The sequence below is a fragment of the Macrotis lagotis genome, chromosome 1 (genome assembly GCF_037893015.1).
Source record: "Macrotis lagotis isolate mMagLag1 chromosome 1, bilby.v1.9.chrom.fasta, whole genome shotgun sequence".
Classification (NCBI taxonomy): Eukaryota; Metazoa; Chordata; class Mammalia; order Peramelemorphia; family Peramelidae; genus Macrotis; species Macrotis lagotis.
In genome coordinates, this window is record NC_133658.1 from 527,395,844 (window position 1) to 527,405,849 (window position 10,006).

Genomic DNA, 10,006 nt, shown 5'->3' on the forward strand with positions numbered 1-10,006 from the left:
AGAATTGGGACAAATAGAAATTAATGGCCATGAATCACCAAGAAACAGTAAACAAAAATAGAAAAGAATGGAAAAAATAGAAGAAAAGGAATAGGAAAAAAAGGACCAACTCCCTGCAAGTCATGATCAGAAAAATATAAGAATGAATTGTACAAGTGTTATCTTTCCTCCCAGCATTTTTTCTGGTAGGGATCCTCAAGGAACTCTTTTTGGTGAAGGAGAAAGGAGAAAGGACCTGTGAACTGAGTGACTTCTTCTGACCTTTGCAGTTCTGAGATTCTAATCCCTAAGCAATTGTATTAACTGTTTCTTCCACTCCTCTAAAGTAATTTCAATGGCTTCTTGAATTCACACAGGTGAATGTCAAAAGCTAATTGGAGAGCACCTGTCTAACTTCTTACTCCAGAGCTTCAGAATTGCTAGTTACTGCTCTGAGTCTCAGGTAGTGTCAAATTGATGATTTTTGTTGTGAGGAAAAGGTAGAGTTGGGAGAAATGTATTGGAAGTGGTTGTTAGGAGGGTACCATGCTCTAATAGTAGCATTTCCAAATAACTGTTTTCCTTTTAATTCACTTCATTTTTGTCACTACTTTCTTGCTGGTATTTCCTGTATTGATTAGCTTAGTCTATTACCTAGAAATGCTCAAAGAAGGTTTTCTTTGGAGGCACTCTCTTTAATAGTATACTATTTCTTCCCAGACCCCAAATTGGAGATCTGGATTCTATATCCTAACAGTGTATTTTAGTGGATTTAAGTATATTATTACTTTGTATCAAAATTATAATATAAATTGTTTCATCATTTGCAAGAAAATGTGTTCAGAAATGCGGGCAAGTCAAATACGAGTTCACAAAAAAGATGGGGCCTCTACTTGGAAAGGGATTGCATTCTTTGTCCTTTTTCAAAAGAAATACTGAGTCTGAAGCTAAAAATGTCCATCTCCAGAGAAGCACAAAATCCAATTTTTAACACAGCTGAAAATCCAAGCTCTCTTTATTCCCTTTACTAGGAAAGTCCATAGGTAAGGATTATCTCTTACCTCTTTATTTATAACAAATGGCCTGAAATGATGATGTACAACAATCAGATTCTCCATGCTGTCTCAGTGACTTTAGGTCCTCCATATGGTCTGATACCACAAGTCTCAATCTTGCAATAGGTGTATGAGGAAGTAGATCTTATTTCTTGGAATCCCAGGAGAAGCAATTTCTCTAAAGAGATATAGTTTCTTGCACTTTTATTTTTACTAGTTACTGAAATCTTTTGTCTTGAATAAATAGTAAAACTAGTCAATAAGGTCATTGGGAAATGAACTTCTTCAACTTTGGGATATTTGAAATATTTTCCTAGTGAAAGACATTTTGGTAATTGAGGAGAATTCAAAGGTCACTAGGATGACTGAATGATATCAAGGGGTTGAATTTAGAAAAATCTAGGTGATCCAGGGTTTTTTTAAGGGTTTTGTAAGGTAAATTGGGTCAAGTGGTTTGCCCAAGGCTGCACAGATAGGGATTATTGTCTGAGATCAGATTTGAACCCATGTACTCCTAACTCCAGGGCTGGTGCTTTATCCATTGAGCCACCTAGCTGCCCCAATCCAGTGTTTTCTTAACCCTGGTTTTATGATAATCCAATTCCATTTCTTTTGAAGAAAAATATAGAATACTGTATTCTGTAAACTAAAGCCTAACCACCAGAAACAATTGAACATCCAGGCACTTCTAGTTTAAATAAATATCCAAAACCAGAAAAGAAAAGGGACTAGCAGGTATGGTTAAGAAGCAGGCATGTGAAGGTCTCCAATCAGGGGAGAACTGATAAAGATCAGGTTTATTCCTGTGGGGAAAATGCTTTTCTCTGTGATCCCTAATCTCTAAAATAGCAGAAATCTCTTTTAAGATAAAATCAGTCTAACTCATCCTATGGTCTGCCAGCAAAAGCGAATGAAATGAAGGTTGAGGGTTCCTGTTGAGAGAAACCCACAATGATCTCAGAAGTTTGTCAATGTAAGATAATTTTCCCCAAACTTACCAGAACTCTTATCAATCCTTCTCCTTCCCAAATCCTTGACCAATATCAAATATTGTTTTGTTCAACCCTTGCTTCCTTTTCCTAAAGGCAGCATGCAATTAATTGTCTTTGCCTTACTTTCAGGATTTTCAATATGATATAATATAATATAATAATACGTATGATATATTTTTTTCTCCTCTGGTCTCTTCTTCTTCAGCAACCTTGGTACAGGTCCTTCTTAAAAAAGATTTTTGTCACTAGGCCAAGTGTTGGAATATCCCATTGAATGGGATACCTCTTCTTCCTTATTACATCACTTTGTCTTTTCACTATTCGTCCAACATTTGATTTCCATTTTGCAATTTATGCCCCTCAGGTAATAACTAATATTTTTATCTGAACCTAAGTATTTTATTTTTAAACTGAGGGAGAGAGTCTCAATGCAATTTGAGTCTTATTCCGCAGTTTACACTCTTAGAGAATTGCTTGGGGCACTGAGAGATTAAATGGATTCCAGTATTGCAAAGTATTTATCAAAAGTAGCACTTGAGCATACTTACTTCTGACTCTGAGCAGGATTGAATATAAATGCAAGAAATAGGTCAAACAACTCTGTTTTACAAACACCAAACAGATGTATCAGTCTTGCCTTTAGGACTGAAGTTACTTTGTGTATGGTATGACAGCAATTGCTAGCAACTGAATTATCTCCATACAGCAATTAGTCCAAGCTACTTGGTACATGCAGGGCCATGAATTTGATAAGATCTGAACAAATGTGTCAAGGTCAAAATTCACACAGGATCACATTCTTACCTTTCTCTTCTGAAAGCTGCTCCAGTTGTATATACTGACCACAACCACAGAGCCTGTGTGGCATGGCCATCTTGCTTCTAGCATCGTACAGGACAGGACAACAGCAAATACTCTCCATGCCACAAATGTGGATTGACAACCATAGCTTTGCCCCCCAAAGGGGTCCCCCAAATCAGATCAATACAAAGGCTGGACCATGGGCAAATGGAAGAATTGACCAGTAAAATAGGATACTGGGCCAAACCATTCTTGTAAGCTTTATGAGGCTAGTTAGTGTTTACAATGTTAAGGGCAATTTTATGAGCCTTTGTTTTCATTGTAACAGACACCAGGCATTAAAATGAGTTACACCAATTCTAAGTAACCAGGTCACAGTATCACTAGGACTAATCAGATGGAAAGAAGTTGGTGTTGACCCTCCAAGACTTGTCTGTCTGTATTAATCCCTAAAAGGGATGACACAAAGGCTTGAATGCTAGAACAAAAGCATTTGTGGCATAACTACCAGGCTAAGCCCAATATAGCTTGACAGCACTGTTGTGAGGCTATAGTAGGCCCTGACCATTAGCCTACACCTCCTTTAGACATGGAGTTAGCCTAATCCTGTGATGGCCTCTGAAACCCAGTCCACTGAATAGGTTAGATCTGAACAATCCAGTGAAATTCATTTTAGGCTGTGATCATTGTGTGCTCTCTATTACTGTTTGATACTGTCCTTGAGCAGTAACTGCCCTATACAGAAACTTGGTTTTCTTGACATCATCTAATGTGTCTTAAAACATTAAAGTAAGGTCTCCAAATCCCAGGACCATGCCTCTGTGGAACCTGGACCACATTTCCATTGAGCCTGCACCACCAGCAAGACCAGGTCAGGTTCTAGAACCCAACTCTTACCAATGGGTTTTAATAAGCCTTAGTTGTACTATGCCCCACTCCTGGGTCAAACTTCCACTTGCCATAACTATTGATCATTGACTTATATTGTATATACCCAGCAAGCTACAAGCACTACTCACTTCTGCATTAGACTCCAATGGTGCTGGGGCACGATCTCCCCGATCTAGATCTCTGGACAAAAATCTAAGTGTGCTAAGAACTCCCCTGCACTCTTCTGAATGGTCAGTAAACAGTTCCAACAAACTGAGGCTGTAATGAGTTCTGACCACTAGGTTGAGTCTGCACTGATCTCTGCCCACTAAAATGAGGCTCCATCTTGCTTCTAACACCAACCCCATACCATGCAGAAAAGAGAAATTCTCTGATGTTTAGAAACATTTGATCATACACCTTTGGGAAGATGGTCACTACTGTTTCTGGAACAACCAATTTTGTCATCAGTAAAAAGTCATATTTGTAAGCAGATCTCTCAGTAAAAGGGATCTTCTACTTATCAGTCTGGTCAATATATGCCAGCTAGCTTACTTATTTTGTGTCTCCTGGATCCCAAATGACTGCTTTATGTTTAGATAATGAAATATTCCTCTCAAGCCCGCTTGTTGACCATTCCTTTGTCTCTGCATGCTTCTGAAAATAGCGGGGTGAATTTTTTTCATTTTTCCCCATCCAAAGGAGGATGCTATTTTCAACCCTTTTAGCTGAAATTTCTCTCTTTGCATAACTTACAGGCACAAAGGCACTCTCCAAAATAGTTTTTCTGAAAAAAGAAATGGCAATAATGCCAAGATAGAAGGAAATTACTGAAATACTGAAAATTGGAAGATGTGCTTATATTGAAAAAATAGAATTAGGACATTAGGATTTTAAAATATTGTGTGTCTTCTAGAAAAACAATATCAGCAAAAATCCTGAATATCAGACCTCAAGGAAATTATATAGTAAACGTCCCCATAACCTTAGACATAGATGGACTTTTGTATAGATCCCACAGGACTGCAAGAGATACTACAAAATTTTATTTCTCAAGAAACATCATGATTAAATTTCAATATTATTACAACAAATATACTAAATAGCCAGGAAGAAAGGTCAATTTTCAAGGAAAATCAGTTAAGTAAGACCAAAATGACATTGTATCTCATTTATGAAAAAATCAAAAGAAATTTATAATATGAAAAGCAAAGATGGTTTTGAATTCCTTTGTAATATGAAAGTGAGAAGAGATTTGGTTTCTACTAACACATGGGCAGGTTAGAATAGCAAGAATAAAGCTTGCACATTTTAGAACCTCCATACAAAAGGTGGGCCATGGCCAGAACCAAAACCTATACATAGGAGCTTAGATTGAGGCAGCAGGATGTAGTTCAATGGTATTAGACCCAAATAAAAATGTAAGACACTAAATCTTACATATGAGAATCTCTGTAGGATATGTATTAACTTAGAAAATGACACCTTATATATTTTAAAAACAATAAGAACTAGAGGAAACTAATATAGACTATGAATCTGACAATATTTTCAAAATTTGTGATGTATATATATATATATATATGTGCTACATATATATGTGTATATGTATATATACATACATACATGGCACAAAATCAGGCAGAAAACCAGTTAAGATAAAAATTAATTTTATGTTTTAATATCATAGTTTCAAAATCATTATGAAATATAGCACTAAAAGGCAATTCAAAATTTATTAATGCTAGTTAGACATGGCATGTTTTGACATAAATTATTTTAGTGATATCTGGCATAAGCTTTGGTACTCAGTATTCAGTAAAAGTGATATATGCTAATTTGTTCATCTCACCTTTTGTGATGCTATAATGGCAATTAAGCAAATTTCTATTCAATAAAGTAAATCTTCCTGTTCACATAACAATTTCCAAGAATAAGGAAGGAATCTGTCATTGATTCAGTCCTTGAGAATGTATATAATCAGTGTTTTCTTAAGCTCCGGAACACGTTCCACTTTCATTACTTTTGAGCACATTTTCTGCTGTAAAATTTTCGAACATGGTGGAACAATGTCATTATTCTTAGCCAATAATTTAGTTAAAAATGCATTTTTAGTCCCTGTCATGATACCATCTGTAGCCATACTTGATAATGGATTATACTTTTGATGTAGAAGATAATAGATAATAGATTATACTTTTCTGAAATCCATTTACTTCCTTAAAAATATCTTCAGTTATGTTTTCAAGAGAAAGAATACCAACCAAATTTTTATTCTCTGGAAGACTTTTATCATATCATATGCATGAATAAATAATTGCTATTTGAGTCAGTCCATTGATATCTGTATTATCTTTCTCACTAATATCTTTCATCAACCACAATTGAAAAAGATAAATTTTCCAATTTTGATTTGCTTTTCATTGTACTGACAATTTTGTAAACTCTACATCAATATTTCATGATAATGAAAATTCAAAGTTCTAGTTTGAGGAAAACAAACTCAGCCACTATCACATATTCTCCACAAATATAATTTCACTATAACACTTCCATGTTAAACTACCAGTTCTGAAATAATATCACAAGCTTTGACCATGATTTCACTTTTCTTCATGGATTTCTGTAAATATTTTTTTTGTTTTGAAGTGAGACTTAGGTTAATTATATTCTTTTATAAGTATATTTCACAGTGGTATTTTAAATTATAGTTTTTGAAGACAAATATTATGTCTAAAAATTAAACAAAATTATTTTTCCTTACTTGCCATCTTGTTTGAAAAATTGTTCTTTTCTTATTGATCTTAGAATGAGACATTTTATACCCCACTTATAAAATAAAAATTAATTTTTAAAAGAAATGTATGCTTTTATGTTTTTAGAAATTTATAATTATCTTGACTTAGATAAGATATAATTAAATCTCTTCTTTTTTTAAACTCTATACCTGAAGATTCACTTTAAAAGCAACAAAACATCATCTTCTGCATACTATTAAACACAAAATGAATAGACCGACCACATGAACTATGCCTAAAAGAACCTTGAAAGAGAAATTGTCTTGGGTCAGTGATGCAAAGCTCCCCCACCCCACTAAGCTACTGATAAGAAGAAAGTTTCAAAACTTATTAGATACTATTATATGGTTCAAGAAAGAGAAAACCTGCCATGAGAAAAGCAGAACATAAGTGCTGCCCTATGCTTACTGCTTTTGGCTTCTCTTTCTCAGAAATAACTTCCTCTCATGCATTTTTCTATGGGAACTCAGTAGATTATTTGCCACCAGCATGGTACTTTGCTTCATGAGTGAAACTTTTGACTTAAAATGAAGACCAAATAAGACACAACAAATCCAGTACTGCACAAAAAGTTTAGTAACTACTCATATAAATGGACAACATGATAGATTAGTGTTCCACAAGGTGTGAAGCGCCTAAAAATTTGATAGTGATGCCAATGACAATGCCACTGAAGTCAGGAAGACCCCAGTTCAACTCCAGACTCAAGATGCTTACTGGGTGAACCTGGGCATGTCATTTAACTCTCATATGCTTCTTTCCTCATCTGTAAAATGAACTGGAGAAGGAAATGGCAAACCATTCCAGTATCTTTGCCAAGGAAACCCCAAATGGAGGTCAGACATTACTGATGTGTCACATCAGTGTCACAAGGTGCTTTGTCAAATATTATATGTAATAATTTACAGCACCACAATAATGGCACCTTTGGAAAGGAAAATTGACATTCCAACTTTTTAGAAATAAGTCTTCAAGTACTAAAAATATTTTCATTTTCTAACAAAAACAAAATTGTTACCTGCAAAGATAGGATCAGTTGCAAACCAATGAAGTGCTAAGATTAATTTTGCTCCTGAACTTTGTACACAAAGTTCTGACTTCTACTTCTCATGACCACAAACTCATCTAATAATTTTTGTCTAGGCTGAGCTTCCTCTCCGAAATTATTGTTAAAGTGACTTCAACTTCTTTTAAAAAATAATCTATGCATTATTTTTATGGCTATTTCTTTAAATTATAAACATTTTTCTAAATCAGAATTCAGGGTTTCATGTGACCTTTCAGCTCACTATATGTTTTAATCTTCCAGGCTACTAACTAAATAGATGGACTTGGAGGCAGAAATAATCTGAACTTTAGGTTCTATTTTTCACAATTAACTAGTAGTTAGATCTCTGAAAAGCCTAAAGAACTTTTCCAAACTTTAAAATGCCATATAAATATGTCAGATTTTACTGCTATTATTAAATTCTAGATGAAAGGTTACTAACTTTTTTATGTTATGGGATTCCTTTGGCAGTCTCATGGATTAAAATAAATTTATTAGAATAAAGTTATCAAAACATAAAATCAAAAATTCATAGACCCCCCAGTTAACCCCTCTGAAGAATATTTTCGAAGGGAGAAAATGATTATAATGGGTTGAGATGGATTACTGCAAATTAACGTCAACGAGAGTGGAAAAATGATATTGCCTTGGTATCACATTCTTTAGTGAACTGTGAAAAGGAATGAATAAATTGATAATGTTTTTTTCCATTTCTGAAGAAGACCATGACAACAGAGAGGTGATGCCATGACAATCCTATGAACTGAATTTGAATGCGGGGACTCTAAGTCACCAGCCTGACTTTCTCCTCCAGAGCCATCTGTGTCCAGTGGCCAGATAGGAATTGGGATAACTAGAGATGTCCCTGAATGCAAGGCCATGAGGGATAAACCTTGCCCAAGGTCACACAGCTAGTAAGAGTCAAATGTCTGAGGCTGGATTTGAGCTTCTATCCTCCTGACTCCAAAGTCAGTGCTCTTATCTACTATGCCAGCTAGTTGTCTGAATAAATTAAATTACTTCTTTTGATAAAACTGTAGCAATTGTTAAAAAAAAACACAAAAAAGCAAAAAAGCAAAACTTTTGTGGAAACATTGTTCTAAGGGAGATAGAAAATATTAGCAAACTCCTTAGAGTTTTATGGATGTTTAAATCAATATGATAGCCAGAAGCGCAGGGAGGGGAGACGCTGCGGTTTCCTGCTTCAACAGTGCTTGAACAGAACCCGCCCGATTCCCTGCCGGAGCCGCCCTTAGCCACCTGTCCACCTTCACCTCCACGCCCCAACACTTCTGCCGTCCTCCCGCCGGAGCAGCCGCCGCCGCCGTGACCACCTCGCCTCCCTCTCAGGTGCGCCAGAACTACCGGCAGGACTCGGAGGCCGCCACCAACCGCCAGATCCTGGAGCTCTACGCCTCCTACGTGTACCTGAGCATGTCCTCCTACTTGGACCGGACGACGTGGCTCTGAGGAACTCGGCCAAGTGCTTCCTGCGCCAGTCCCGGAGGAGCGCGAGCTCGCCGAGAAGCCGCTGAAGCTGCAGAACCAGCGCGGCGGCCGCATCTTCCTGCAGGACATCAAGAAACCGGACCGCGGCGACTGGGAGAGCGGGCTGAATGCCTTGGAGTGCGTGCTGCACTTGGAAAAAAGCATCAGTCAGACTCTACTGGAACTGCACAAGCTGGCAGCTGACAAGAACGACCCCCACCTATGGGATTTCATCGAGACCCACTACCTGGACGAACGGGTCAAGTCCATCAAACAGCTGGGTGATCAACCAACCTGCGCAAGATGGGGGCCCCCGATTCTGGCATGGCGGAATATCTTTTTGACAAGCACACCCTTGGAGACAGCCCGGCTGTCTTCACCCCGGCTCCCCCCACACCTGGGAACCGTGGGCCAGACTCCTGCTGTCTTTCAATGCGTGCATATTTTGGTTATCTGACCTTTTCATAATCTGTACCAAAAAACGACCACCATTTACATCCCAATAAAGTGACTTGGTACTGAAAAAAAAAATCAATATGATAAAGAACCTGTATTACAAGGATTCCAAAAGGAAGTATTTACTCTAAAAACTTATATAAAATCTCATCCTGGACTCCAGGAGTTGAAGCCAAAAGGCAAGAGGAGAGAGTAGATAGCTGAGCTACTGGGAGTAGCTCAGCTGAGCTCTGCCCAAATTCCTCTCAAAACAACTTTATAGTAATGCTTAAAAGTAGAATTCTGGAGTGGCAGAGCCAAAAAATAGTATAGCGAGGCATTCTTCCAACCCAAGACAATACAGGAGATGAGAAAGGGAGATCTTTGCCACACAGAGCAAGCTGTCCTAAAGCCCAAGTGGATGAAATAACGGTGGGTGGATTTACGTGGTGTCAGCAGAAGCAACAGTAGTTTTAGGAACTCTCAAACCACAGAAGGTAACTGGACTCAGCAAATGCTCAAAGAGTTTATAGACAATCT

General features: G+C 37.2%; 1 pseudogene; it reads left to right on the forward strand.

The window, feature by feature from the left end:
* Nucleotides 1–8,761: 8,761 nt before the first annotated feature.
* On the forward strand, nt 8,762–9,499 carry LOC141505154 (ferritin heavy chain-like; annotated as a pseudogene).
* The last annotated feature ends 507 nt before the right edge of the window (nt 9,500–10,006 follow it).